General features: G+C 37.9%; 1 protein-coding gene across 4 annotated transcripts in view; it reads left to right on the top strand.

Annotated features, from left to right (window-relative positions):
• The window catches only part of NCALD (neurocalcin delta), a 412,094-nt gene that overhangs the window by 315,611 nt on the left and 72,104 nt on the right, over positions 1 to 24,379 (top strand). Inside the window, exon 1 of one of the 4 annotated variants that reach the window (XM_065895667.1) lies at positions 17,101 to 17,267. The exons of 2 other annotated variants lie outside the window; for them this stretch is intronic. The gene's annotated coding sequence lies outside the window, so the exon portion shown is untranslated. Of the gene's footprint in view, positions 1 to 17,100; positions 17,268 to 17,875; positions 18,013 to 24,379 lie in introns of those variants that run through there. One more of the 4 variants, XM_065895669.1, reaches the window with a different exon arrangement.

The raw sequence follows: 24,379 nt of genomic DNA, 5'->3' as shown, positions 1-24,379 counted from the left end.
TACTTACTAAGGAGTTCCATGAAAATAAGAAATCACACTTTAAGTAAATTTGTTCTTTAGAAAGTGTAAACTTAGGTAACCTGGACCCTAATTAGCACATTTGTTGATTATTCTTCGTAATTGTGAAGTTTAGCTTTCTGTTAACTGTATCAGATGCACTACTAAGCTTGAGCATCACTCTTTATCACCACCCTGCAGGGCCATTAGTACTGCTATTTCACAGATAATAAAATGAAGACTCAGGGGTGTTAAGTAAGTTGTTTGAAGTCACAGAAAAGAAAAAGTCATGTTTTGGGTGCCCACTTTTAAATCTGAGTGTCCCCGATTCCAAAGTTCATACCCTTTCCATTATAATGCAGCAAGAACCCTTGATACCCACGTTTTGTACAAAAACTCAACAAAATGCATGACTTGGGGCTGCAGATAAATTTCAGGATTGATTCTCTCTTCTTGTTTATAGGAGTTGCATTTCAACACAGGCACCACAGAAAGCATCTAGATTCTTCATGCTTTTCAGTCTATTTCTTTATCTCTTGGAAGTAGGGAGGAATAGAATCCTTGATGATCTGTAAAAATCAGGTTTATAGATGTACAAGAGTGTCTGACAGCAAGGAGAGAGTTATGATTCTAAACCAATCTTTAAAAAGAAAAAAGCAAAAACAGAGATCAATGTTTGTTCTAATTGTACTGGATGTTGCTGATGGAAAATTAACATTTTGCAGCTTTCCTTTTTGTATGAGAAAGAGGTGATTTGTCAACCATTTTCCCATGAAATCCTTAGTTTCATGTGAAAAATTGTCTCTCTTTAAAAGTAAAGAATTTATATCCCTCATGCAATCTATGAAAAGGCAAGCAGGGTGAAAGGAGAGCCCATTTTTATTCCCTGAGTAATTTTGTTGTTTCTTTTCTCCTTTTTCTTTATCTTCAACCCATGTGACTCCTCAGTGTCTAGAAAGACTTTAAAGAATCTTCACATGATTATTACCAAATATTAATTAAAGGTTACTAATTTAATTACCTGGAGAAATGAAGAGCTGTTTTCTAGGATTTCTTTTGCAATGCTTTTGCAAAAAGCAAAATGCATTGCATTCTGTTTTCTAGATGGATTCCTGGAATTTCATGAAATTTCATAGCTTATTTAACATCTGACATTTCACTTGCACAAAGTTCCCTCCCCTCCCCCCTTTTTTGATGGTGGAAACTCTAACACTTGGGAATAGGTTTGACATATAATAATAGTGCCTTAAGTATGAGAGAACTTCCTCCCTCTCTCACTCTCTCTCTCTCTCTCTCTCTCTCTCTCTCTCTCTCATCTAAAAGTCCAGAGGGAAGAAATGTAGGACTGGATTGACAGCTTTTTTCCATGAAGTCTTTGGGAATCAGGCTTCTTCCAGCTCATAGCTCCACCATCCATCTCTAGGATATATAGCCCGCTTCCTCATGGTCCACTGGTGGCCATCACCTCCATGCTCCCAAGCAGTAGGATGGTAAACAGAATAAAACAACGAAAAGGGCTCAGACACGTGTGTTTGCTCATTTGTTTTTAAGGAAGGTTCTGGAAGCTACACATGACATGTCTATCTACATCCAGTTGGCCTGTTTTAATCACAAAGCTACAGAGCTAGAAGGGAGGCTAGAAAATGTCTTTATTCTGGGCAGCTATATCCCAGCTCTTCTTTGCCCAGCTACTTGAGGTAGAAACTTAGATCATGGATTTTTAAACCTTTTAAAAAATTAATGTTTTTATTGATTCAGCGTCAAATGAAATAGAATCGTGGAAGTGCTATGTGAACCATAAAGCACAATACAAGGGTGCTGTTTCAGTGACTGTGCCCAGTCAGCTTGCAATGATTAGTTTTAGCGTGGCTCTCTTTAACTGTCTTTTCCCCTGATCTCTGTTATACTGTCTGCCACATTTGGTATCACACCCAGCTGTTGGGCTTCACTAATTTTCGGCTAATTGCTCTAGTATTTCTTACAATGCTCTGGGGCATAAATTGCTCCACATTATGATCCAATTAAATTCATTAGGGGCAGTTTTTGAGGCCAATCTGTTTGTTCTGATCCCAGAAGGGCTCTTTTTAGCCGTTTCTTTCCCTGGTTCTCTCTGGTAAACTAGCTGGTCTACAGGTTAGCTTTTGCTCTTCTATCAGTCTCCTCTCAATTGTTTACCATCAAAATCTCCATTATTTTCAAGAGCAACCTTAAGCTTGAACTTCCCCACATTCTATTTAATAAAGTCAGTTCCTCTGGGAAGATCTACAGATCTCTCTGCTCTCACGGATTGTCTCTCCCTCTGGGAAAATCCTCTGGACATGGAGCAGTGTCGGTAGCCTAGTCTCAGATTGCCTCTGGAATAGAACCTCTGCCCTACAAGTGAGCTGGATTGAGGGTAATAAGGGCCTCAGGATTTTTGACCTATTGTGCCTGGAGTAGAGCATCTGCCCCTACGAGTGGGGGCTAGGTAGAGGAAGGGTGCCCCCAACCTCTTGGCTGCACTGACCAGGAATTTAACACTAGAGCTGGAGAAACGCTGATGGCCTGCCTTTCCCAGTGAGATACTGTGTCCCTTTATCAAGAGCTGAGGGGAAAAGGAGCCCAATCTTATTGGTTACACCTTTCCAGGATGGAGCATGCATGGAAGTGACTCAGAAGTGCCACAGATTCTCAATGTTCTTATCAAGTTTTAGTATGTTTTCTTGAATAAATGTTTCTTCATTGGCTCTATACCCTAAGGACAATTCTCAGAGACTTTCTATGAAATTTAAAAATACTTTCACAAGTTATGCTTGTTTCACTAGGGAACAGGGCCACGGAGGTCCTCAAAGTACCATGCTAAAAGTGGAACCTCAGTATTTTTTTTAAACAGATATAATAATTTCCATTAAGTAGTGCTTTAGGTGCATGTAAATTTTGATACATTATATTATTGTTCAGTTCAAAATATTTTTACATTGCAATGTAAATCTTTTTAATTCATGGATTATTTAGAAATGTATTGCTTGGTTTCCATTTAGAGATTTTCTGTTTGTCTGTTTAATACTGAGTCCTAGCTTTGTTCCACTGTGTACAGAGTATACTCTGTGATTTTGATAATTTATAATGTATTGAAAAACTCCTGTAGCCCAGCATATAGTCAATATTGTTAAATATATTTGAGAGGAAAGTTGTGTATTTTGTAATTCTTGAGATCATCATTCTTCATGTGTTAATCAAGTTGGATTGGTTAATTGCATCATTAAAATATTCTATACCTCTACCTTATTTTGCTACTTGTTCTGTAAGTTATTGAAAACAATATGTTAAACCAATACTATGAGTGAATTTTTCTATTTATCTTGATGCTATTTTATTAGGTGCATGCATATTTAGAGCAGTGAATTATGAAGTGTTCTTCTATGTCTCTAGTAGTATCTCTTGCTTATATTACAAGTAAGTACTATTGCTTGCTAATAATGCTGCAACAGTTTTTGCTTGTTAGTTTGTATATCAATTTTCATCCCTTACGTGAAGAGTTAGAATTTTCTTATTAATACAGTCTGATGTTTTTGTCTTTTAATTAGAATATTTGGTCAGTTTATATATTATAGTAATCTCTGTAATTATTTACATGTTTGCAATTAACTCTTCAATGTTACTATTGGGTTGGCCAAAAAGTTCGTTCGGGTTTTTCTGTGAGATGTTACAGAAAAACCCAAACGAACTTTTTTGGTCAACCCAATATTTCTACCTATTTATCCTATCATTTTCTCTCCCCCCCCCCAACCTTTTTTTGCTTCTTTTGGGAATCAAGTAATTTTTTATTTTTTTTTTTTATTTTTTTTTTTTATTTTTTTTTTTATTTTTTGCAGTATGCGGGCCTCTCACTGTTGTGGCCTCTCCCGTTGCGGAGCACAGGCTCCGGATGCGCAGGCTCAGCAGCCATGGCTCACGGGCCCAGCCGCTCCGCGGCATGTGGGATCTTCCCGGACCGGGGCACGAACCCACGTCCCCTGCATCAGCAGGCGGACTCTCAACCACTGCGCCACCAGGGAAGCCCTCAAGTAATTTTTAAAATCATTTTCCTGCTGTATTAGTTTATTACCTATACATTCTTTTGTTATTCTTTTAATGGATATTACAAGGATTACATTGTGCACCCTTATCTTATTAGAGACTATTATTAATTAGTACTTTGACCAGAATACAAGAGTCTTAGAAAACTTTAATTCTATTCATCCTCTCTACCTTTTGTGCTAATGTTTCCCTATATTTTGAATCTACACACACTTTAACCCCTACAAGACATGGGGGTTTATAAAGTTGGTATTCATTTAAATTTATCTATATATCTGCCCTTTCTGTATCTCTGTGTTTCCATGTGGGATCATTTTTCTTCTGCTTAAACAACTTCAGAAATTTATGTAATTCTATTGGAACAAATTCCCTCAGTTTTTGACTGAAATGTCTTATGTCACCTTCATTTAAAAATTTTTAATTAAACTTTTATTTTGAGATAAGTGTAGATTCACATGCAGTTGTGGGACACAATACAGAGAGAACCCATATACCCTCTACCCACTTTCTCCTAAAGGTAACATGTTGCAGAGCTGTAGTACAATGTTACAGCCAGGATATTGACATTAATACAGTCAAGATGCAGAATGTTTCCATCACACTATAAGCATCCCTCCTGTTGTCCTTTTACAGCCATAGGCACTTCCCCTAATTCCCTCCTTAATCTCTGGCAACCACTGATCTATTTTTCATTTCTATAATTTTGTCATACTGTTATAGAAATGGAATTGTACAGTAAGTGACCTTTTGAGATTAGTTTTTTACACTTGGAAAAATTCTCTGGACATTCGTGCAGGTTTTTGTGTGCATCATAGTTTGTGTCAGTTTACTACTAAGTAGTATTCTATAGTATGGATGTACTAAAATGTGTTCACCCATTCACTCATTGAAAGCACCTGAGCTGTTTCCAATTATTGACCATCACAAAGAGAGGTGCTAAAAGCATTTGTGTACAAGCTTTTCTGTTAGCATAAGCCTTCATTTCTCTGGAATACCCAGGAGTACAATTGCATGAGTACAAACAGTAGTTGCATGTTTAATTTTTCAAAAAACTGCCAAAATGTTTTCTGTAGTGGCTGTACCATTTTACTTTCCCACTAGCAATACGAGTGATTCAGTTTCTCTGCCAGCATTTGGTATTGTCACTTTTTTATTTTAGTCATTTTGACAGGTGTGTAGTAGTATCTCATTATGGTTTTAACTTGCATTTCCCTAATAGCTAATGATGCTGGAAAATCATTTTGTGTGCTTATTTGTCATCTTTATACATTCTTGGGGAAAATATCTTTTCCTGTATTTTGCCAATTTTCTGATTGCCTTGTTTGTTTTACTGTTAAAAATTTTGCCAATTTTCTAGTTGGCTTGTTTGTTTTACTGTTGATTTTTTTTGCTCCTTATAAATTAATATAATTTTTTTGTTTCACTGCTTTAAGATTTTGTCTTTGTCTTTAGTTTTCAGCAGATTGGTCACGATGTGTCTATGTGTGGTTTTCTTTGTAATTATCCTGTTTGGGATATATAGGGCTTCTTAAATCTGTTGTTTCATATCTTTTATAAGTTTTGGAAACTTCTCAGCCAATTCTCTTCAAATATTGCTTCTGTCCTATCTCTCTCTCCTCTTCTCTCCTCTCCCTAATATACATGTTAGCTTTCATATGTCCCAAATGTCTCTTACATTATTTTCAGTATTTTCCATTCTTTTATTCTTCAATCTAGATATTGTCTGCTAATCATTCGTTTCACTGTTTTTCTCTTTTGCTATATCTTCTGTGTTCTTGAACCCATCTGTTGTGCTCTTAATTGTATTTTTCAATTAAATTTAATATGTTCTCTTTTTTATAGATTTTACTATTTTGCACGTGGAACTCTCCATCCTGCTATTTCCTTGAACATATTAATTATACTGTGGACCCTTAAATAACACAGGTTTGAACTGTGTGGGTCCACTTATGTGGGGTTTTTTTTTCCACTAAATACACAATACAGTACTACACAATTCATGGTTGGTTGAATCTGTGGGTGTGGGACTGCAGATATGGAGGGCCGACTGTAAACCTAGACCCAGATTATCAACTGTGTGGACAGTCAACTTCCAGATTGTTCAAGGGTCAACTGTGGTCATTTTAAAGTCCCTGTCTGATAACTATAGAAGATAAATCACCTATGGATCTATTTCTACTGTCTATTTTTTCCTCTTGGATTTTGGTCAGTTATACCTACTTCCTAGCATGATTAATGATTTTGGAGTGAATTGGAAATGGTATATGAAAAATGGCAGAGGCTCTGTATGATGTTATCTTCCCTTAAAGAAGGTTAATTTTCTCTGGAAAATAGTAAGAATAGGGGTGAATTACCTTGATCCAACTAGGTATTGTAATGATTCTAGGATGGATCCAGGTTTTTGTGAGGATGCATCTATTTTCTGTTTTCCATTACTTCTGGGGCCTTTCAGTTATGAGGCCTGAAAACTTAGGATGTTCACAAGCTCCAGCTCCTTGAAGGATCCTGAACTCCCAAACATAAACTCACCCTTTATGTTTTTATCTTATTTGCTGCATATTAATGCTTTGTCTAACACCATCTAGCAATTGGCAGGTGCTTTAAGGGGAAAACAGTTCAGAATGTTGGGATCTCTTCTCTGTGATTCCTTTTTTTAAACCAGGATCTCAGTCCCTGAATTCCTGGATGTATTTGAATCCCCAATTTTTGTCTCTCCAGTTTTGAGAATGCCAAAAACCCCATACCACTTAGGAATTATCAAATAATTTGAGGAGAAAAGCAGATAATATGGAGAATGCTGGGCTTACATCAATATATATTCCTTTTATCTGGGATCTTGGCACTTAAAGGTTTTGCTGCCTTTGCTACTCTTTGATGCCTTCCAACCACTTTAAAAAAATCCAGCTATTATTATCTCAGTGAGAATATTAGTTTGAATACAAAAAACTCCATCATACTGGGAAACAGAAGTTACCCAAGCCTGTGTAGTCCAGATGTTTGCTTCACTTAAGACTATAATAATTTGGGTGATTTCATTCAGGATATTTTCAGTTACTTTGCCCATTTTCCTTTATTCAAATCTTCTGAATTAGATTTTTCTTGCCATATTACACCTTAGGACAAGCCTAGATTAAGATCACCAGAGTTCCCAAATGCAGAAAAGATAAGTTGGCCTTCTCCCCCTCATAAGAAATTAAAAATAAAAACAACCTTCAAGTATAAAATAACCTTAAGAAATAAATCAATGCTTTCTAAAAATATATCAAATGTAAATTATTTCCAAAATTTATGGAGCCAGGTTTCCTGGGTGTAGATCCTGGCTCCGCCATTTGCTAGATAGGCAAGTTACTTAATCACTCTATGCTTAAGTTTCTTTAGTTATGAAATGTGGAAATGAGTCATGCCTACCTCATAGTTATTATAGTGAATAATTTAATATACGTATAGCACTTAGAACAATGCTCCAGATATAGTAAGTGCTCGATTAATCAGTTAATGTAAAAGATTATCCAACATCAACAGCTATAACCATAAAATACATCAGCATATAACTTATGTGCACTCATAACAAATATGATTTAATAGAGATAAGTTTGATTTATTTGGCAAATTTACTTGAACCCATTCATCGCTAGAAAATTTTGTGATAACTCAACATTTTTGGTTTTGTTTTTCCTTCCTTTGCCTTTTTGGGGGGTTGAGGGGAGGCTCTCTCTTCTCTGTTAGCAGGAAGAAAAAGGAAACGTTTCTTTCTCAGCATTTTGAGGAGTCACTCAACATTTATTGAGCATTCGTGTTCTGTTCCTTGTGCTATTAACCATAGAGTTGCAGAGATGAATTAAGATTCATCCTTTCCCTGAAGGTCTTAGACTTATCAGAGTCAGACAGATAAGTAAGAAATTACATATACATTGAGCCACTGACCCTGTCACAGGGTATCAGAATTTTAAAATCCTCACAACAACCTTAGGATGTAGGCACTAAGGCTCAGAGCACTTGAGTAACTTACCCAGATGAGATTTGAACCCAGTGCTTCCAAACAATAGGTGTATGGCCTTCCCACTAATGCTGAGACAGGAATACAGCAAAATTTCTACCTAGAAACATCAAATAAAAGGCTGATTATAGTTGTCTACTCGTTGCCTAAAACACCTGTTAATTCAGGTATGTGAACCCAAGTCAGAATGCTTGTTTAGTAGCATTTAAGTGTTATTTCCGACAGAGTGGTCAAACTAATAATAAGGAGCCCTGACATTCATACAGCATACACATTCTGTGGTGCAGAAGTATTTTTGAATGGGTATTTTTAAATTAAGTGAATCATTTTTACCTAAAAATATGAGTTATTATTTTAAAAAGAAAATGACTCATATTGTCTTCAATGCAGTGGGCTGTGATTGGAAAAGGCCCTCATATGTATTTCCTATGATATTTTTACCTACATTTGGATTAATTAGCCAAATGGGTGGAAACCTGAGCTCCAAAGAGATCATCGTCACAATTTCAACTCTGCAAGAGACCAGTGACTTCCTTAGCTGTAAGAGGAATCTCTAATTCTAGACAGTTTGCAAAGGGAAATGAGTGATGGCAGGTTGGAAGCATGCTATAGAAAAAAGGATTACATGTATCCACTTTTCATTTTGAAGGTCAGTCCACTGATAATTTTAACTTAGAATATGAGTGCCCAAGTCAGTATACAATAAAGTATACTAGTCTTTAAAAAAAAAAACTTTATTGGAGTATAATTGCTTTACAATGTTGTGTTAGTTTCTGCTGTATAACAAAGTAAATCAGCTATATGTATACATATAACCCCATATCCCATCCCTCTTGTGTCTCCCTCCCACCCTCCCTATCCCACCCCTCTAGGTGGTCACAAAGCACCAAGCTGATCTCCCTGTGCTATGCAACTCCTTCCCACTAGCTATCTGTTTTACATTTGGTAGTGTATATATGTCGATGCTACTCTCTCACTTCGTCCCATCTTACCCTTCCCCCTCCCCGTGTCCTCAAGTCCATTCTTTACATCTGTGTCATTATTCCTGTCCTGCCCCTAGGTTCACCAGAACCATTTTTTTTTTTTTTAGATTCCATATATATGTGTTAGCATACGGCATTTGTTTTTCTCTTTCTGACTTACTTCACTCTGTATGACAGACTCTGGGTCCATCCAGCTCACTACTAATACCTCAATTTCTTTTCTTTGTATGGCTGAGTAATATTCCACTGTATATATGTGCCACATCTTCTTTATCCTTTCCTCTATCGATGGACACTTCCATGTCCTATCTATTGTAAATAGTGCTGCAGTGAACATTGTGGTACATGTCTCTCTTTGAATTACGGTTTTCTGAGGGTATGTGCCCAGTAATGGGATTGCTGGGTCGTATGGTAGTTCTATTTTGAGTTTTTAAGGAACCCCCGTACTGTTCTACATACTGGCTGTATTAATTTACATTCCCACCAACAGTGCAAGAGGGTTCCCTTTTCTCCACACCCTCTCCAGCATTTATTGTTTGTCGATTTTTTGATGATGGCCATTCTGACTGGTGTGAGGTGATACCTCATTGTAGTTTTGAGTTGCATTTCTCAAATGATCAGTGATGTTGAGCAGACTTTCATGTGTTTGTTGGCAATCTGTATATCTTCTTTGGAGAAATGTCTGTTTAGGTCTGCGCATTTTTGGATTGGGTTGTTTGTTATTTTCATATTGAGCTGCATGAGCTGCTGGTAAATTTTAGAGATTAATCTTTGTCAGTTGCTTAGTTTGCAAATATTTTCTCCCATTCTGAGGGTTGTCTTTTCATCTTGTTTATGGTTTCCTTTGCTGTTCAAAAAGCTTGTAAGTTTGATTAGGTCTCATTTGTTTATTTTTGTTTTTATTTCCATTCCTCCAGTAAGTGGGTCAAACAGGATCTTGCTGTGAATTATGCCATAGAGTGTTCTGCCTATGTTTTCCTCTTAAGAGTTTTACAGTGTCTGGCCATATATTTAGGTGTTAAATCCATTTTGAGTTTATTTTTGTGTACGGTGTTAGGAAGTGCTCTAATTTGATTTTTCTACATGTAGCTGTTCAGTTTTCCCAGCACCACTTATTGAAGAGGCTGTCTTTTCTGCACTGTACATACTTTCCTCCTTTATCAAAGATAAAGTGACCGTATGTGTGTGGGTTTATCTCTGGGCTTTCTATCCTGTTCCATTGATCTATATTTCTGTTTTTGTGCCAGTACCATACTGTCTTGATTACTGTAGCTTTGTAGTATAGTCTGAAGTCAGGGAACCTGATTCCTCCAGCTCTGTTTTTCTTTCTCAAGATTGCTTTGGCTGTTCAGGGTCTTTTGTGTTTCCATACAAATTCTGAAATTTTTTGTTCTAGTTCTGTGAAAAATGCCATTGGTAGTTTGATAGGGATTGCATTGACTCTGCAGATTGCTTTGGGTAGTAGTCATTTTCACAATGTTGATTCTTCCAATCCAAGAACATGGTATATCTCTCCACCTACTTGTATTATCTTTAATTTTTTTCATCGGTGTCTTATAATTTTCTGCATACAGGTCTTTGGTCTCCTTAGGTAGGTTTTATTCCTAGATATTTTATTCTTTTCGTTGCAGTGGTAAATGGGTGTGTTTTCTTAATTTCACTTTCAGATTTTTCATCATTAGTGTATAGGAATGCCAGAGATTTCTGTGCATTAATTTTGTATCCTGCTACTTGACCAAATTCATTGACTAGCTCTAGTAGTTTTCTGGTAGGATTTTCTATGTATAGTATCATGTCATCTGCAAACAGTGACAGCTTTACTTCTTCTTTTCCGATTTGGATTCCTTTTATTTCCTTTTCTTCTCTGATTGCTGTGGCTAAAACTTCCAAAACTATGTTGAATAATAGTGGTGAGAGTGGGCAACCTTGTCTTTTTCCTGATCTTAGAGGAAATGGTTTCAGTTTTTCACCATTGAGGACGATATTGGCTGTGGGTTTGTCATATATGGCCTTTATTATGTTGAGGTAAATTCCCTCTAAGCCTACTTTCTGGAGAGTGTTTATCATAAATGGGTGTTGAATTTTGTCAAAAGCCTTTTCTGCATCTGTTGAGACGATCATATGGTTTTTATTCTTCAATTTGTTAATATGGTGCATCACACTGATTGATTTGCTTATATTGAAGAATCCTTGCATTCCTGGTATAAACCCCACTTGATCATGGTGTGTGATCTTTTTAATGTGCTGTTGGATTCTGTTTGCTAGTATTTTGTTGAGGAGTTTTGCATCTGTGTTCATCAATGATATTGGTCTGTAGATTTCTTTTTTTGTGACATCTTTGTCTGGTTTTGGTATCAGGGTGATGGTGGCCTCGTAGAATTAGTTTGGGCGTGTTCCTCCCTCTGCTATATTTTGGAAGCGTTTGAGAAGGATAGATGTTAGCTTCTCTCTAAATTTTTGATAGAATTGGCCTGTGAAGCTGTCTGATCCTGGGCTTTTGTTTGTTGGAAGATTTTTTTTTTTTTTTTTTTTTTTTTTTTTTTGCTGTATGCGGGCCTCTCACTGTTGTGGCCTCTCCCGTTGCGGAGCACAGGCTCCAGATGCGCAGGCTCAGCGGCCATGGCTCATGATCCCAGCGGCATGTGGGATCCTCCCAGACTGGGGCACGAACCCATGTCCCCTGCATCGGCAGGCGGACTCTCAACCACTGTGCCACCAGGGAAGCCCCTGTTGGAAGATCTTTAATCACAGTTTCAATTACAGTGCTTGTGAATGGCCTGTTTATATTTTGTTTCTTCCTGGTTCAGTCCTGTAAGGTTGTGCTTTTCTAAGAATTTGTCCATTTCTTCCAGGTTTACATTTTATTGGCATATAGTTGCTTATAGTAATCTCTCATGATCCTTTGTATTTCTGCAGTGTCAGTTGTTACTTCTCCTTTTTCATATCTAATTCTGTTGATTTGAGTCTTCTCCCTTTTTTTCCTGATGAGTCAGGCTAATGGTTTATCAATTTTGTTTATCTTCTCAAAGAACCAGTTTTTAGTTTTATTGATCTTTGCTGTTGTTCCCTTCATTTCTTTTTCATTGATTTCTGATCTGATCTTTATTATTTCTTTCATTCTGCTGACTTTGGGGTTTTTGTTCTTGTTGTTCTTCTTTCTCTAATTGCTTGAAGTGTAAGGTTAGATTGTTTGAGATTTTTCTTGTTTCTTGAGGTAGGACTGTATTGCTATCAACCTCCCTCTTAGAACTGCTTTTGCTGCATCCCATAGGTTTTGAGTCATCGTGTTTTCATTGTCAGTTGTTTCTAGGTATTTTTTATTTCCTCTTTTATTTCTTCAGGGATCTCTTGGTTATTTAGTAGTGTATTGTTTAGCTTCCATTTGTTTGTATTTTTTACAGTTTTTTCCTGTAATTGATGTGTAGTCTCATAGCACTGTGGTTGGAAAAGATACCGGATATGGTTTCAATTTTCTTAAATTTACCAAGGCTTGATTGGTGATCCAAGATATGATCTATCCTGGAGAATGTTCCATGAGCACTTGAGAAGAAAGTGTATTCTGTTGCTTTTGGATGAAATGTGCTATAAATATCAATTAAGTCCATTTTGTCTAATGTGTCATTTAAAGCTTGTGTTTTCTTATTTATTTTCATTTTGGAGGATCTGTCCATTTTTGAAAGTGGAGTGTTAAAGTCCCTTACTCTTACTGTGGTACTGTCGATTTCCCCCTTTATGGCTGTTAGCATTTGCCTTATGTATTGAGGTGCTCCTATGTTGGGTGCATATATATTTATAATTGTTATGTCTTCTTGGATTGATCCCTTGATCATTATGTAGTGTCTTTCTTTGTCTCTTGTAATAGTCTTTTTAAAGTCAATTTTTTCTGACATGAGAATTGCTACTCCAGCTTTCCTTTGATGTCTGTTTGCATGGAATATCTTTTTCCATCCCCTCACTTTCAGTCTGTATGTGTCCCTAGGTCTGAAGTGGGTCTCTTGTAGACAGCATATACACGGGTCCTGTTTTTGTATCCATTCAGCCAGTCTATGTCTTTTGGTATAATCCAAACCATTTAAACCATTTACACTTAAGGTAATTATCGATATGTACTTTTCTATTACCATTTTCTTAATTGTTTTGGGTGTGTTATTTTAGGTCTTTTCCTTCTCCTGTGTTTCCTGCCTAGAGAAGTTCCTTTAGCCTTTGTTGTAAAGCTGGTTTGGTGGTGCTGAAATCTCTTAGCTTTTGCTTGTCTGTAAAGGTTTTAATTTCTCCATCGAATCTGAATGAGATCCTTGCTGGGTAGAGTAATCTTGTTTGTAGGTTTTTCCCTTTCATCACTTAAACTGTGTCCTGCCACTCCCTTCTGGCTTGCAGAGTTTCTGCTGAAAGATCAGCTGTTAACCTTATGGAGATTTCCTTGTATGTTATTTGTTGCTTTTCCCTTGCTGCTTTTAGTATTTTTTCCTTTGTATTTAATTTTTGATAGTTTGATTAATATGTGTCTTGGGGTGTTTCTCCTTGGATTTATCCTGTATGGGACTCTCTGCACTTTCTGGACTTGAGTGACTATTTCCCTTAGCATGTTAGGGAAGTTTTCAACTATAATCTCTTCAGATATCTCAGACCCTTTCTTTTTCTCTTCTTTTTCTGGGACCCTATAGTTCAAATGTTGGTGCATTTAATGTTATCCCAGAGGTCTCTGAGACTGTCCTCAATTCTTTTCATTCTTTTTTGTGTATTCTGATCTGGTGTAGTTATTTCCACTATTTTATATTTCAGGTCACTTACCTGTTCTGCCTCAGTTATTCTGCTATTGATTCCTTCTAGGGAATTTTTAATTTCAGTTATTGTGTTGTTCATCATTGTTTGCTCTTTAGTTCTTCTAGGTCCTTCTTAAACACTTCTTGTATTTTCTCCATTCTATATCCAAGATTTTGGATCATCTCTACTATCATTACTATGAATTCTTTTTCAGGTAGACTGCCTATTTCCTCTGCATTTGTTTGGTCTGGTGGGTTTTTACCTTACTCCTTCATCTGCTGCATATTTCTGTGTCTTCTCATTTTGCTTAACTTACTGTGTTTGGGGTCTCCTTTTCGCAGGCTGCACGTTCATAGTTCCCATTGTTTTTGGTGTCTGCCCCCAGTGGGTGAGGTTGGTTCAGTGGTTTGTGTTGGTTTCCTGGTGGACGGGACTAGTGCCTGTGTTCTGGTGGGTGGGGCTGGATCTTGTCTTTCTGATGGGCAGGGCTGCCTCCGGTGGTGTGTTTTGGGGTGTCTGTGAAGTTAGTGTGATTTTAGGCAACCTCCCTGCTAATGGGTGGGGTTGTGTTCCTGTCTTGCTAGTTGTTTGGCATGGGGCATCCAGCACTGGAGCTTGCTGGCCACTGGGTGGATCTGGGACTTAGCGTTGAGACTGAGATCTCTGGGAGAACTCTCGCCGATTGGTAATACTTTGGGCCGGGACGTCTCTTGTGGTCCAGTGTCCTGAACTCAGCTCCCCCTCCTCAGAGGCTCAGGTGTGACACCAGGCCAGGGCATCAAGACACTGTCAGCCACACGGCTCAGAAGAAAAGGGAGAAAAAAAAGAAAGAAAAATTATAATAATAATAAAATAATTTAAAACATTTTTTAAATTTATTAAAATAAAATTTTTAAAAAGAGAGCAACCAAACTAATAAACAAATCACCAGTGATAACATGTGCTAAAAACTAAACTAAGATAAACATTAAAATTAGAAACAAATTAGTCACAGCAAACCCCAAGTCCACCACCTCAATTTTGCGATGATTCGTTTTCTATTCAGGTGTTCCACAGATGCATGGTACATCAAGCTGATTGTGGGGATTTATTAATCTGCTGCCCCTGAGGCTGCAGAGAAGTTTCCCTTTCTCCTCCATTTGCACAGCTCCTGGGCTTCAGCTTTGGTTTTGGCCCTGCTCTGTGTGTAGGTCACCCTCAGGTATCTTTTGGGAAGTCTGAGGTCTTCTGCCAGTGTTCAGTAGGTGTTCTGTAGGATTTGTTCCACATGTGGGTGTATTTTTGTTGTATTTGTGGGGAGGAAGGTGATCTCCACGTCTTACTCCTCTGCCATCTTGAAGATCCCCCTCTACTTAGTCTTAAAAATGATAGAAAATTCAAAATAAAAAGCTGTTAGTATTTGTTGAATTTTAAACTAATTTAAGGCCAGAATTTTAAGAACTGATAACTTCTTGTTTCAGAGAACATCACCTATTGGCAAACTGTGGTACTGCAGTTTCACTGCATAAAGAGGAAGAGATGATTAGGCAGCCATGGATTTGGAGTCAAAGAGATGGTAAAGCAGGCAGCTCAGAGAACATGGGGCCCTGGAAGTCTAGAAGGAAGTGCTTTCTCTGCTCTCTTCCCATTCCCCTCATTGCTGTGATGTACATTTCTGACAGAAAACCAGAACTATAACTGGAACAAATTACAAATTTGTGAATTGTGACTGTTGCTGAAATCTACCACTGGTGTGACATCCTCACCCATTTAGATAGGCATTGGATTCAATGAGCCAATTGTCCTTGTGCTAACAGGTAAATTCCTAGCTATCATTAATATGTAATTAAACGGGGGAGCGTTCATTATAGCATTACATTTTGATTTTACTTTTGCAGTGCTATAGCTAATAGCATCAGGAAAATAACTTTGCAAATAAAAATGTATCTTGTCTCCCAGGTGGGGCTGGGACAGAAGTAAAGGAAGAGGAAGATGGAATAGGAAGATTCTATGGTCAGTTTGAACATTAGTCTTACTGTGCTAGAAGTAATTCCTGACTCTTAACTGAAGAAATTTCATTCTTTTGCAGTGATATAAATGTAGTCTGCTCAGCTGGTTTAGTTTCCATTTATATTTTGTAGCACCCCAGAGCTACTTTTTGTCTTTTTAAAGAAGCCAGCAGAAGCCAGCCAGAAGAAATCCTGAAAGCTTTAGCATGGGAAGGTTTTGAGAGCAATCTTTTCTCCCCGCCTTTTAACCTCTTTCCCCTTTGAATGGTATATGTTTCAATGGATGTATTTTTCAGAGTACGTTCCTCTGCCTTTTATTTCATCTTATTTAATGGACTTCCTATTAATTAAGAGGGAGAATGAACTAGGAAATAAGCACTGTGTGGAGTTAGAAGTAAGGTAGGGTTGTCCTAAAGGAAATGAAGCTGAAGTTAGAAAATGTGCCGGACCTTCCTTTTATTCTGCTGTCCTAGGCTTTCACCGAAGTTTGTGTTTGGGGACACCCATTTACCCCATGCTGAGTCCCAAAGGGATGTGGACAAGAGCATTTAGAAGGGGAGGATTTGGCACCTCTGTGGTGACCCCCAAAGTAAAAATCCAGAAAAGTTTAAAATGTAAAGTGTTTTAAAGTAGCACTGTTTTGAAACTGTTTTGGTCATTCATCCTTGCGTAGACATTTTCCAGTGCAGGGATTCTGAATTCATCTCACCTGATTCCCCATCCTAGTTGATGTGAGGCTCATTAGACTCTCATCTGACTCAGGGCCACCACGCCCCACGTTTCTTCTCTTTCTTTCCATTACTAGCCTGGTCTCAGTACATTGATGTGGATTCTTATATCATTTTAAAAATATCTTTTCTTCCAGCTCCCCTTGAGCTTCTGTTTTTATCCATTTACTTACAAATAGATTTAATTAGCTTAGAATACTATCCCCAGAATTTCTTAGTTCTTTCCTTCTGTTCTATAGAGAGAGACACAAACTTCATGCTGGTGACACTGAGACCAATGGGAACTTCAGAGGGGCATGCATTTTCTCGCCAGAAACTGTAAGGAACAGCCTTGAAGAGGAAAGTTGTAGGCACTCTTTAGTCACAACTTCAAGGGTTGAGGTTGCTGGGTAGCTGTCCGTGATGGTTGTGGGGTGTGTGCGTGCACGCACACACACACACACACCCCCTCACATGCACTCACAAACACATACACATCACAGTTGACAGATGACCTATTGAAATAATTTCAGAGCTGTTCTGTGGTTGCTACGACAACCAGTGCTCTCTTGGCTTTCATCTGGCCATGTGACAGGGACTTTGACGTCAGCCGGAGGCAGAGTCTGTGGCTGAGTCCACACAGTCAAAGGCCTGTGAGAATCTGGTGGATGCTGGCCGCCGCTGCTGCTCTTAACGCTGCTGCCGCTGCTGCTTCTGCGTCCCAGGGGCTGCAGAGCATGGACTGTTAAATCTTGCACTTCTTCTGTGTGAGGTAATTAGTTTGCTTTGTATACAATAGTTAGATGTGTTTGTAGATCATTGTGGTTTGCCCCTCTCTCTTACCTCTTACAAGTTTGTCTTCATGAACAATTACTGTTGTACCAGGAGAAAAATGTGAAGCAGCTTCTAGTTGTTAATTTCGGGTGGAATCTCTGGCATTTGGTTAAATTTGGATTAGTGTTCTGTGAAGTAGGTTAAAATATTAGCCGCCTTTCTTGTTCAACACTTGCTAACATGACATTATTTAGAGATACAGGTTTTGCGGCTTGAGCCAAATATTCCCCGTTGAATTCCAGGAATCCTCCCTTCAGTATTGTTTTGGGTTTAAAGACTCCAGCATAGCCTTGCAATATGTTGCTAACTTTGCTTTTTTTATATTTGCTACCATATTCTGAATCAGCCTAGAGTAGTTTGGTATTTGGTTTCTGTCTTGTTTGTAGCATTCATAATTAGCAACAATAGGCACGGCGGGAAGGAACATTATACTTTGAAACAAAAGTTGGGGTTCTTCTAGTAAATCGAGTATTCTGAAAATACCAGGGAAAACTGTCAAGAGCTTCCTGTTTAGAGAAAAATAATCTGGAATATGCCAAGGAAGTTGGGGTGGAACCTCTGACATGTGCTCATGCAGTTGCTTTTTGGTTCTTAGAGCAAAGTGCACATTTTCAGTATCTTCCTCTGAAAATTCAGCTGTGAAGAGAATAGCATTGGATGGTCTTCATTCACTAAAGAGGCATGTAAGCTATTTTTATATTTAAAAATTGAAATAATTACCTAGAGAAGAAAACAATAGCCCTAAAACTAAATTATCATTGGTAGATCTACTTTAATGCAAACACAGATATAAATAGCCACTGAAAATCGCTCTAGATCTTGAATGAGTAATTTGATAACTGTGATTAATAAAGCTTTTAATCTCTATTCCTATAACAATATATACTACAAATGGGGGGTGTTGCATTGTTGTAGTTCCTTTCTTTCCCAAGTTTAGTAATTTTGAATTTTCCATCATTGCACACAAGTTGGATGGTTTTCGTAGCTTGTAATTCAACAAAAACCTCTGGTACTGAAGTTGATCGAGCCTAGATTTATAAGCAGGTATCTAAATCTTACAAATTTAACTGGAAAAAAAGGCAAATTTTAGAGCAGCACATGTAATATACCTACTATTTTGATGAATAGAAAAATAATGGTTTAACTATGTAAATGAAGAATACACATTTTATAGTATGTGAGTTACATATCAATTTTACAGTATGTGAGTTGTATATCAATATAGCAAGAATCTATTATTCTTTTCTATATTCTTTATTAGTTTCTGAATTCTGATCACCTTTATTTTACTCTTAGAGATGAACATTTTGAACAGTATTTAGCTTCAATAATAAGTGAATAATTTTGAGTGCATAAATAATTTCTCAGTAGCTTTCAATGAGTGAATATTCATTTAACTTGCTGGCATTGGATATGTCTGTTTTTGGCCAGAGTCTCCATGGAGGATTTTCCAAAAAGTCTTAATGTGCTTACACTCGAGGCACATCTACTGAGGCGTTATCTCATTGTTTAATTTACCTCATAATTATAATAACTCAGAGGCCCTATTCTTAACACTCCTAGAAATATGTTAGTTGATTTGCAGTATTTCAAGTGACCATGAATAGGACCCATAGCCAGCAGCACTGTCATTTAAAAGCAGTCTTTGATGGGATACTTTGATGTTTGCTTCTTTTACTCAAAATAAGGAATTTTCGTTATAGTTTTTCCAGGTAGTGAAGATTTTCTTGATGCTCTCTCTGTGTTTTAAAGTTATAAAATGATTGTATTCAGTGCCCTAATAAAACAGACTGGATTTCAGCAATACGAAATAAGTGAATATTTTAGTGTTGATCGGCAAAATGACAATGATAAAGTTTACCATTAGAAGAAAACACCCTATGCTATGATGGCAGAAATACTTTAGAATCGACAGGTCTTTTCTTACGGCAAAATAAGGGGAAAAAATGACTCTTATCGGAATCATCTATTTACAGCAATGAGACTGTGTTGATTTCAAGGTCAAGTTTGCTTCAACTTCAAAAGATACTAGCAAGGAATAATTTACTCTAGAAACCTGGGTGTTGCATTATTAAATGCTTTATGTACAGTTTCAAGGGATTTTAATCTTTTGGGTGCCATGGACCTCTTTGGCAGGCTGGTGAAGCATATAGGTTCTTCTTACAATGATGATTTTAAATGCATGATAAAGTATGCAGGATGACAAAGGGAATTACTTTTATTGAAATACATTAACCAAATTTTTAAAATTGTGTGTGTTGTCAATAATTCACTATCAAATAAAACAAATTAGCAGCAGTTATAATTACTACCATAGTTATAATAACTACCATAATTTTGAAGTAGTGATGAACATAAAAGGTATTTCGAGATGGCTACGGTGACTGTAATGTGATGTGAGAATATCTGTGATTTCTCTTGGCAACAAAACCGCAGGTACGGTGGTTTATGCTCTACATTTTAATCTAAATTTTACTTTGAGGTTAGTGAAACTAAAGATAGAATATTTTTCCCCTCCAAGTTCCTGGATCCCATGAATTCTCTCCACCCCTGAGTTAAATGATATGTAAGCTTGTGATGCTAAAAGGTCTTGGAACTGCACTGGACAAAATCCACACCTCCATTTCCACATTCAGCTCTACCACATCTGATTTTGTTCTCTGATGGTGTGAATTTCACAGTATTCTCTAATTTTTGTGTGAAAGGGGTGGTATCCACTTTGCTACCAAATTGTAAATTTCTTTTGTTTTCCTCCTTAATCCATAATCAGGCTTGTGTACTTGGACTGAGCTCATACCTAGTTAGATAGGGGTTAAGAGGAAAAACTTATAGTGTTAACGCAAGTTAAAACCGTGGACCATAGAAGTAAGACTATAGCTATTAACAAAGGGACCTTTATCCAGTCAAAGAAAATAAGCAAGTAGTACTTTCATGAAGAATGCAGGATGTTATATGAGATCGTAGCTGAAGAAATATTCTAGAAGGTACTTTGTGTGCTCACAACAATTGAAATGAGCATTAAAGAATTTATGTCACTTTTCAGTTTGATGTAAAGCACATACATGCGTAAATTGATCAATTGGAATGTAAATTTCAGTTACTCTGGATAGAGCCTGCTGGTTCACCTGTCAGAGGTCCCTGGAACAGGAGACATTGATTCAAAATGAAACGAGGAGTGGAGACACTTCCCAAGTAATCTGAACGCAAAATCTTATTTGACTTATTGGATATTCAAGAACAACACAGGAAATATTAATATTATTGTTTAGGGTGACTTATATAAGAATTGTCTCCTTTCCCATGTCACTCTTAACTTGCAGGAGATACTGCCTCATTTTCCTCTGCAGCTAACTAGGTGACTTTGCAGTTAGTTGGCTGATGTCGTGTATCGCTGCCTTTCCAGCTCTGCGTTTAGTCCATACATCCTTTTATTACATCAGCACCATCACCCCAGCATAAGAAAATTGGAGCTATGACATTATGCACAAGCTGGTGTTTAAACTCAATCCAAATCCCTAACATTTGAAATGGAAGCTTAGCAGTTTTTCTCATGTGTTCTCAGGGGAATTACAAAAGAGGATCTTCCCAAACATTTCTTATTCTTTGGACTAGAAAAGGACACCTTCTTCGGGGGCTTTGAGTGTCTTTGATAAAGAAACTTGGAAAAAGTCAAAAATCTCAGACTCCAGTTGGTAAGGAATGTGCCATTATTTTTCATGAAATCAAGTGTTACTTTAATGGTGCCCTGTGATGGAAATCAACTAGAAATAGCATTCCAAAATGCAGTATTTTTTATTGTTTCCAGAAATGATGCCATAAAAGTTAGTGCTCATTAAGACTTCGATACAAAAATTATATGATAAATATTTAAATCCAACGGAGGCATCTACTCCAAACCAAAAACAGTCTGCTCTTTTTATTTCTGCAGTGAACTTTAGGGAGTTTTTGGACCTATTTCTGTAAATGCCTTTAATTAGAGACATAGCATCCCTTCAAAACTTAGTTTACATTAATGTAAAACATAGTATACTTACATCACATGAAAGTTCTATATTTGATTTTCAAGAAAGAAATCTCTAGTCTGAAAGATAGTCTAGCTGCTGCCTGTCCTAAAAGGAGGATTGTCCATATTTTCTGATTTCTGAATTCCAATGAGTGCAGGAAAACCAAAGACTGCAAACTGCTTTCATGCCAAGATGAATTCTCTTATGGATGATTCTAGAATTGCTTTACTTTTATGAATTTAAACCCTATCCATGAGAGGTAAATGTTGAGAAGAGTGTTGTATTCTTTGGCTGACTGCTCTGCTGACTCCCACAGACTTATGTATGATTCATACAACTAAAACCACGACCAATTTTGTGACGACCATATTTACAACGTCCTTGGAGATAAATTTAAAACTAGCATCCCACAATAGTTATCCGATCCTGTGCCTTCCCACATTTTGCCATGGATCAGGTGAAGCATTAGGTCGCATCACTCAATCAGCAAGCATTTTATCAAGGGGCTACTGCATCCACAGTATCGTAGTAGGCATTTGGGGCTCCTCCCTCATGTGGTCTTTGAGGGATATGCCACTGGCATAAAGAGCCCAAGTTACTTTATAGACTTCTGACTTTTGTTTGCTTGAGCTTTTATTCAAACATTCAGTCTTTCATGCATTCAATAAGTTTTGAGCACCTACTGTGTGCCAGACATTAGACTAGACACTAGGGATGCTATGGTGAACAAGACAGACAAGGTCTCTGCCATCATGGAACTTACAGTCTAACTATATAGGGGACCTTCCCAGAGACCTAAGTGTAACAGCAACCAAGGTTTCTCCCTCACAGCTGTGCTGGTCAGCGTAGTCAAAAAGAGAACCTTCTCTATAAGGGAAAAAAATCAAAACAAAAGAGACAAGCAAACAACCTGGGAGCCATTAGATCTTACACCAGAGTCAAACCTTAGAAGAGGCATTCCTCAGCTGGTGAACAGTCAGCCTAATTCGTGAGCAGTCTGTTCATATCAGTGTCAAGGATTCCAGATCAGTACACCCAGCCCTATTTCCTAAGGCTGCTTGTCCTCTCCTGTTCAGAAGATGCATGAGACTGGTAGGGACTGACCTAGAGAATAATTTTCTTTCATGCATATACCCTGCCTAATGCAAGTAACAAGAGCCATTTCATCTTATGAAAGGAATCCTTAAGTTAGTTGTGCTCAAGCATATCAATCCCATCTTCCTTGTACTCACCCAGTCACGATAGGTTCTCTGCTCTAATAAATAACCCCAAGTCCCAACGGCATAATACAGTACTGTTCCTTTTTCACTCAGCCACAGATCAGATTTGGGAGACAGGCTCTGCTCCATGCAGTAATCCAGGGATTCAGGCTCCTTCCATCTAGTTAAACTGATCTGGGGACAAATCCCATCTCTACCACTTGCAGGTGTCACTTTGGGCAAGTTACCAAAGTCACAGTTTTCTTACCTGGATAGTATTAGTACCTACCTTATAGATTTTTAAGTCAGTTTACTTGGCATGGTAACTGACAGGTATTAGGTACTCAATAATGTGAACTGTTATCATTCATTTTCTACCTCTTGTTGTGCTGCCACCACCACTGTCCCCCCAGGAGCCAGGAAGTACCACTGCCAAAGTTGGAGGACGTGTATCCCTGGTGTCATGAGAACAGCTGACACTCAGAGAGCTAGATAGTCTTCTAAGCTTTTTTCAAAATAACTATTGTTTTTTCTTCACAACATCCCAATTTTATAAATGAGGAAACTAAGGAACAGAGAGCTTGAGCACATTGCCCAGCATCTCACAAGTATATAACGGAGCTCTGGGAATTTGGCTCTAGAGTCACTATGCTGTATTACCTTTTAAGCTGGAATATTTTTTCTAGAAGTAATGTTATATGTTGTGGCAGATTGTACACTATTGTGGGACGCTATTTGTAAATTTCTCTCCAAAGGCCTTGTAATTATATCTGCTCCCCCTTGCTCTTCTGGAATATTGCTACTCTCCCTCAAGAGGTGGAGTCTGTCGCCTTCCCCTTGAACCCACATGAGCTTTGTGATTGGTCCAACTGATAGAGCACAGTGAGAACAACGCTAGATGACTTCCAAGGCTGGATTTGAAAAAGAATTCAATTTTTTTTTTCTCTCGGCTGTTCTTTGTTTCTCTTACACATGACATTTGCCCTTGGAAACCAGCCACCATGAGGAAGCCCAGACCAGGGCCATATGTAGGTTTCAGCCAACACCTCCAGCTAAGATCTCAGCCAGCATCAACTGCCAGAAATGTGAGTGGGCAAAGCCTTCCGAGGACTCCAGGCCCCAGCCCCAGGGCCCCCTTCCCCTTCCTGACGCCACGTGAACCAGAGGTGGACTGCCCCTGCCGAGCCACGCCCTAAACTGCAGGTTCATGTGCAAAATAAGAATGGGGGTGGTTTTAAGTCCATAAATTTTAGAATGATTTCATAGGCAACCAGAGTAACTGGAATGTATGGGGTAATTAGAAATTACTCAAATACCTGTGTAAAGGACTAAACTGTAAGTACATGTGGATTAAATAGGTTTGGGGGATTTGGCATAAGTATCTAACCTAATTAAAATAATTTCTGGAGGAAAATATATTTCAGTTACCAGTTAAATTACAGATGGGCTTTGGGTACATATTCTGTTCATAAATTTGGAAGAGAGTCCCTACATAGTAATGCTATAGCTGGTTCTAGGAGAAGATTTGGGCTACACTGTGATGGACTATGCATTAGTGAAATCTCCCTCGTTGCCTCCTCCTGGCTGGGACCCTCTCAACAGGAGAGTCCTGTGTAGACAGCAGTACTTGTGCCATTTTCCCTCGGTCACTGCTTAGTCTCTGTATCTGCTTTTGTCTCTCTCACACCTACTCTGTCTAATCTACTGCCTAGTTTTCTATTGTTAGATCCTGCTGTCTCCTTGACACTCTCTTTTGGCCCATTTCCAATGCTTTCTAACCTATTTTTCTGCTCTAATGATTTATAGTAAAGCTAGGGAATTTCTCTTGGGCAGGTAAGATTTAGCCC

This window comes from Phocoena phocoena, chromosome 17 (assembly GCF_963924675.1).
Source record: "Phocoena phocoena chromosome 17, mPhoPho1.1, whole genome shotgun sequence".
NCBI classification, from domain to species: Eukaryota; Metazoa; Chordata; class Mammalia; order Artiodactyla; family Phocoenidae; genus Phocoena; species Phocoena phocoena.
Note: the sequence above shows the minus strand (reverse complement) of the source record. Positions and strands in the feature narration are given on the sequence as shown.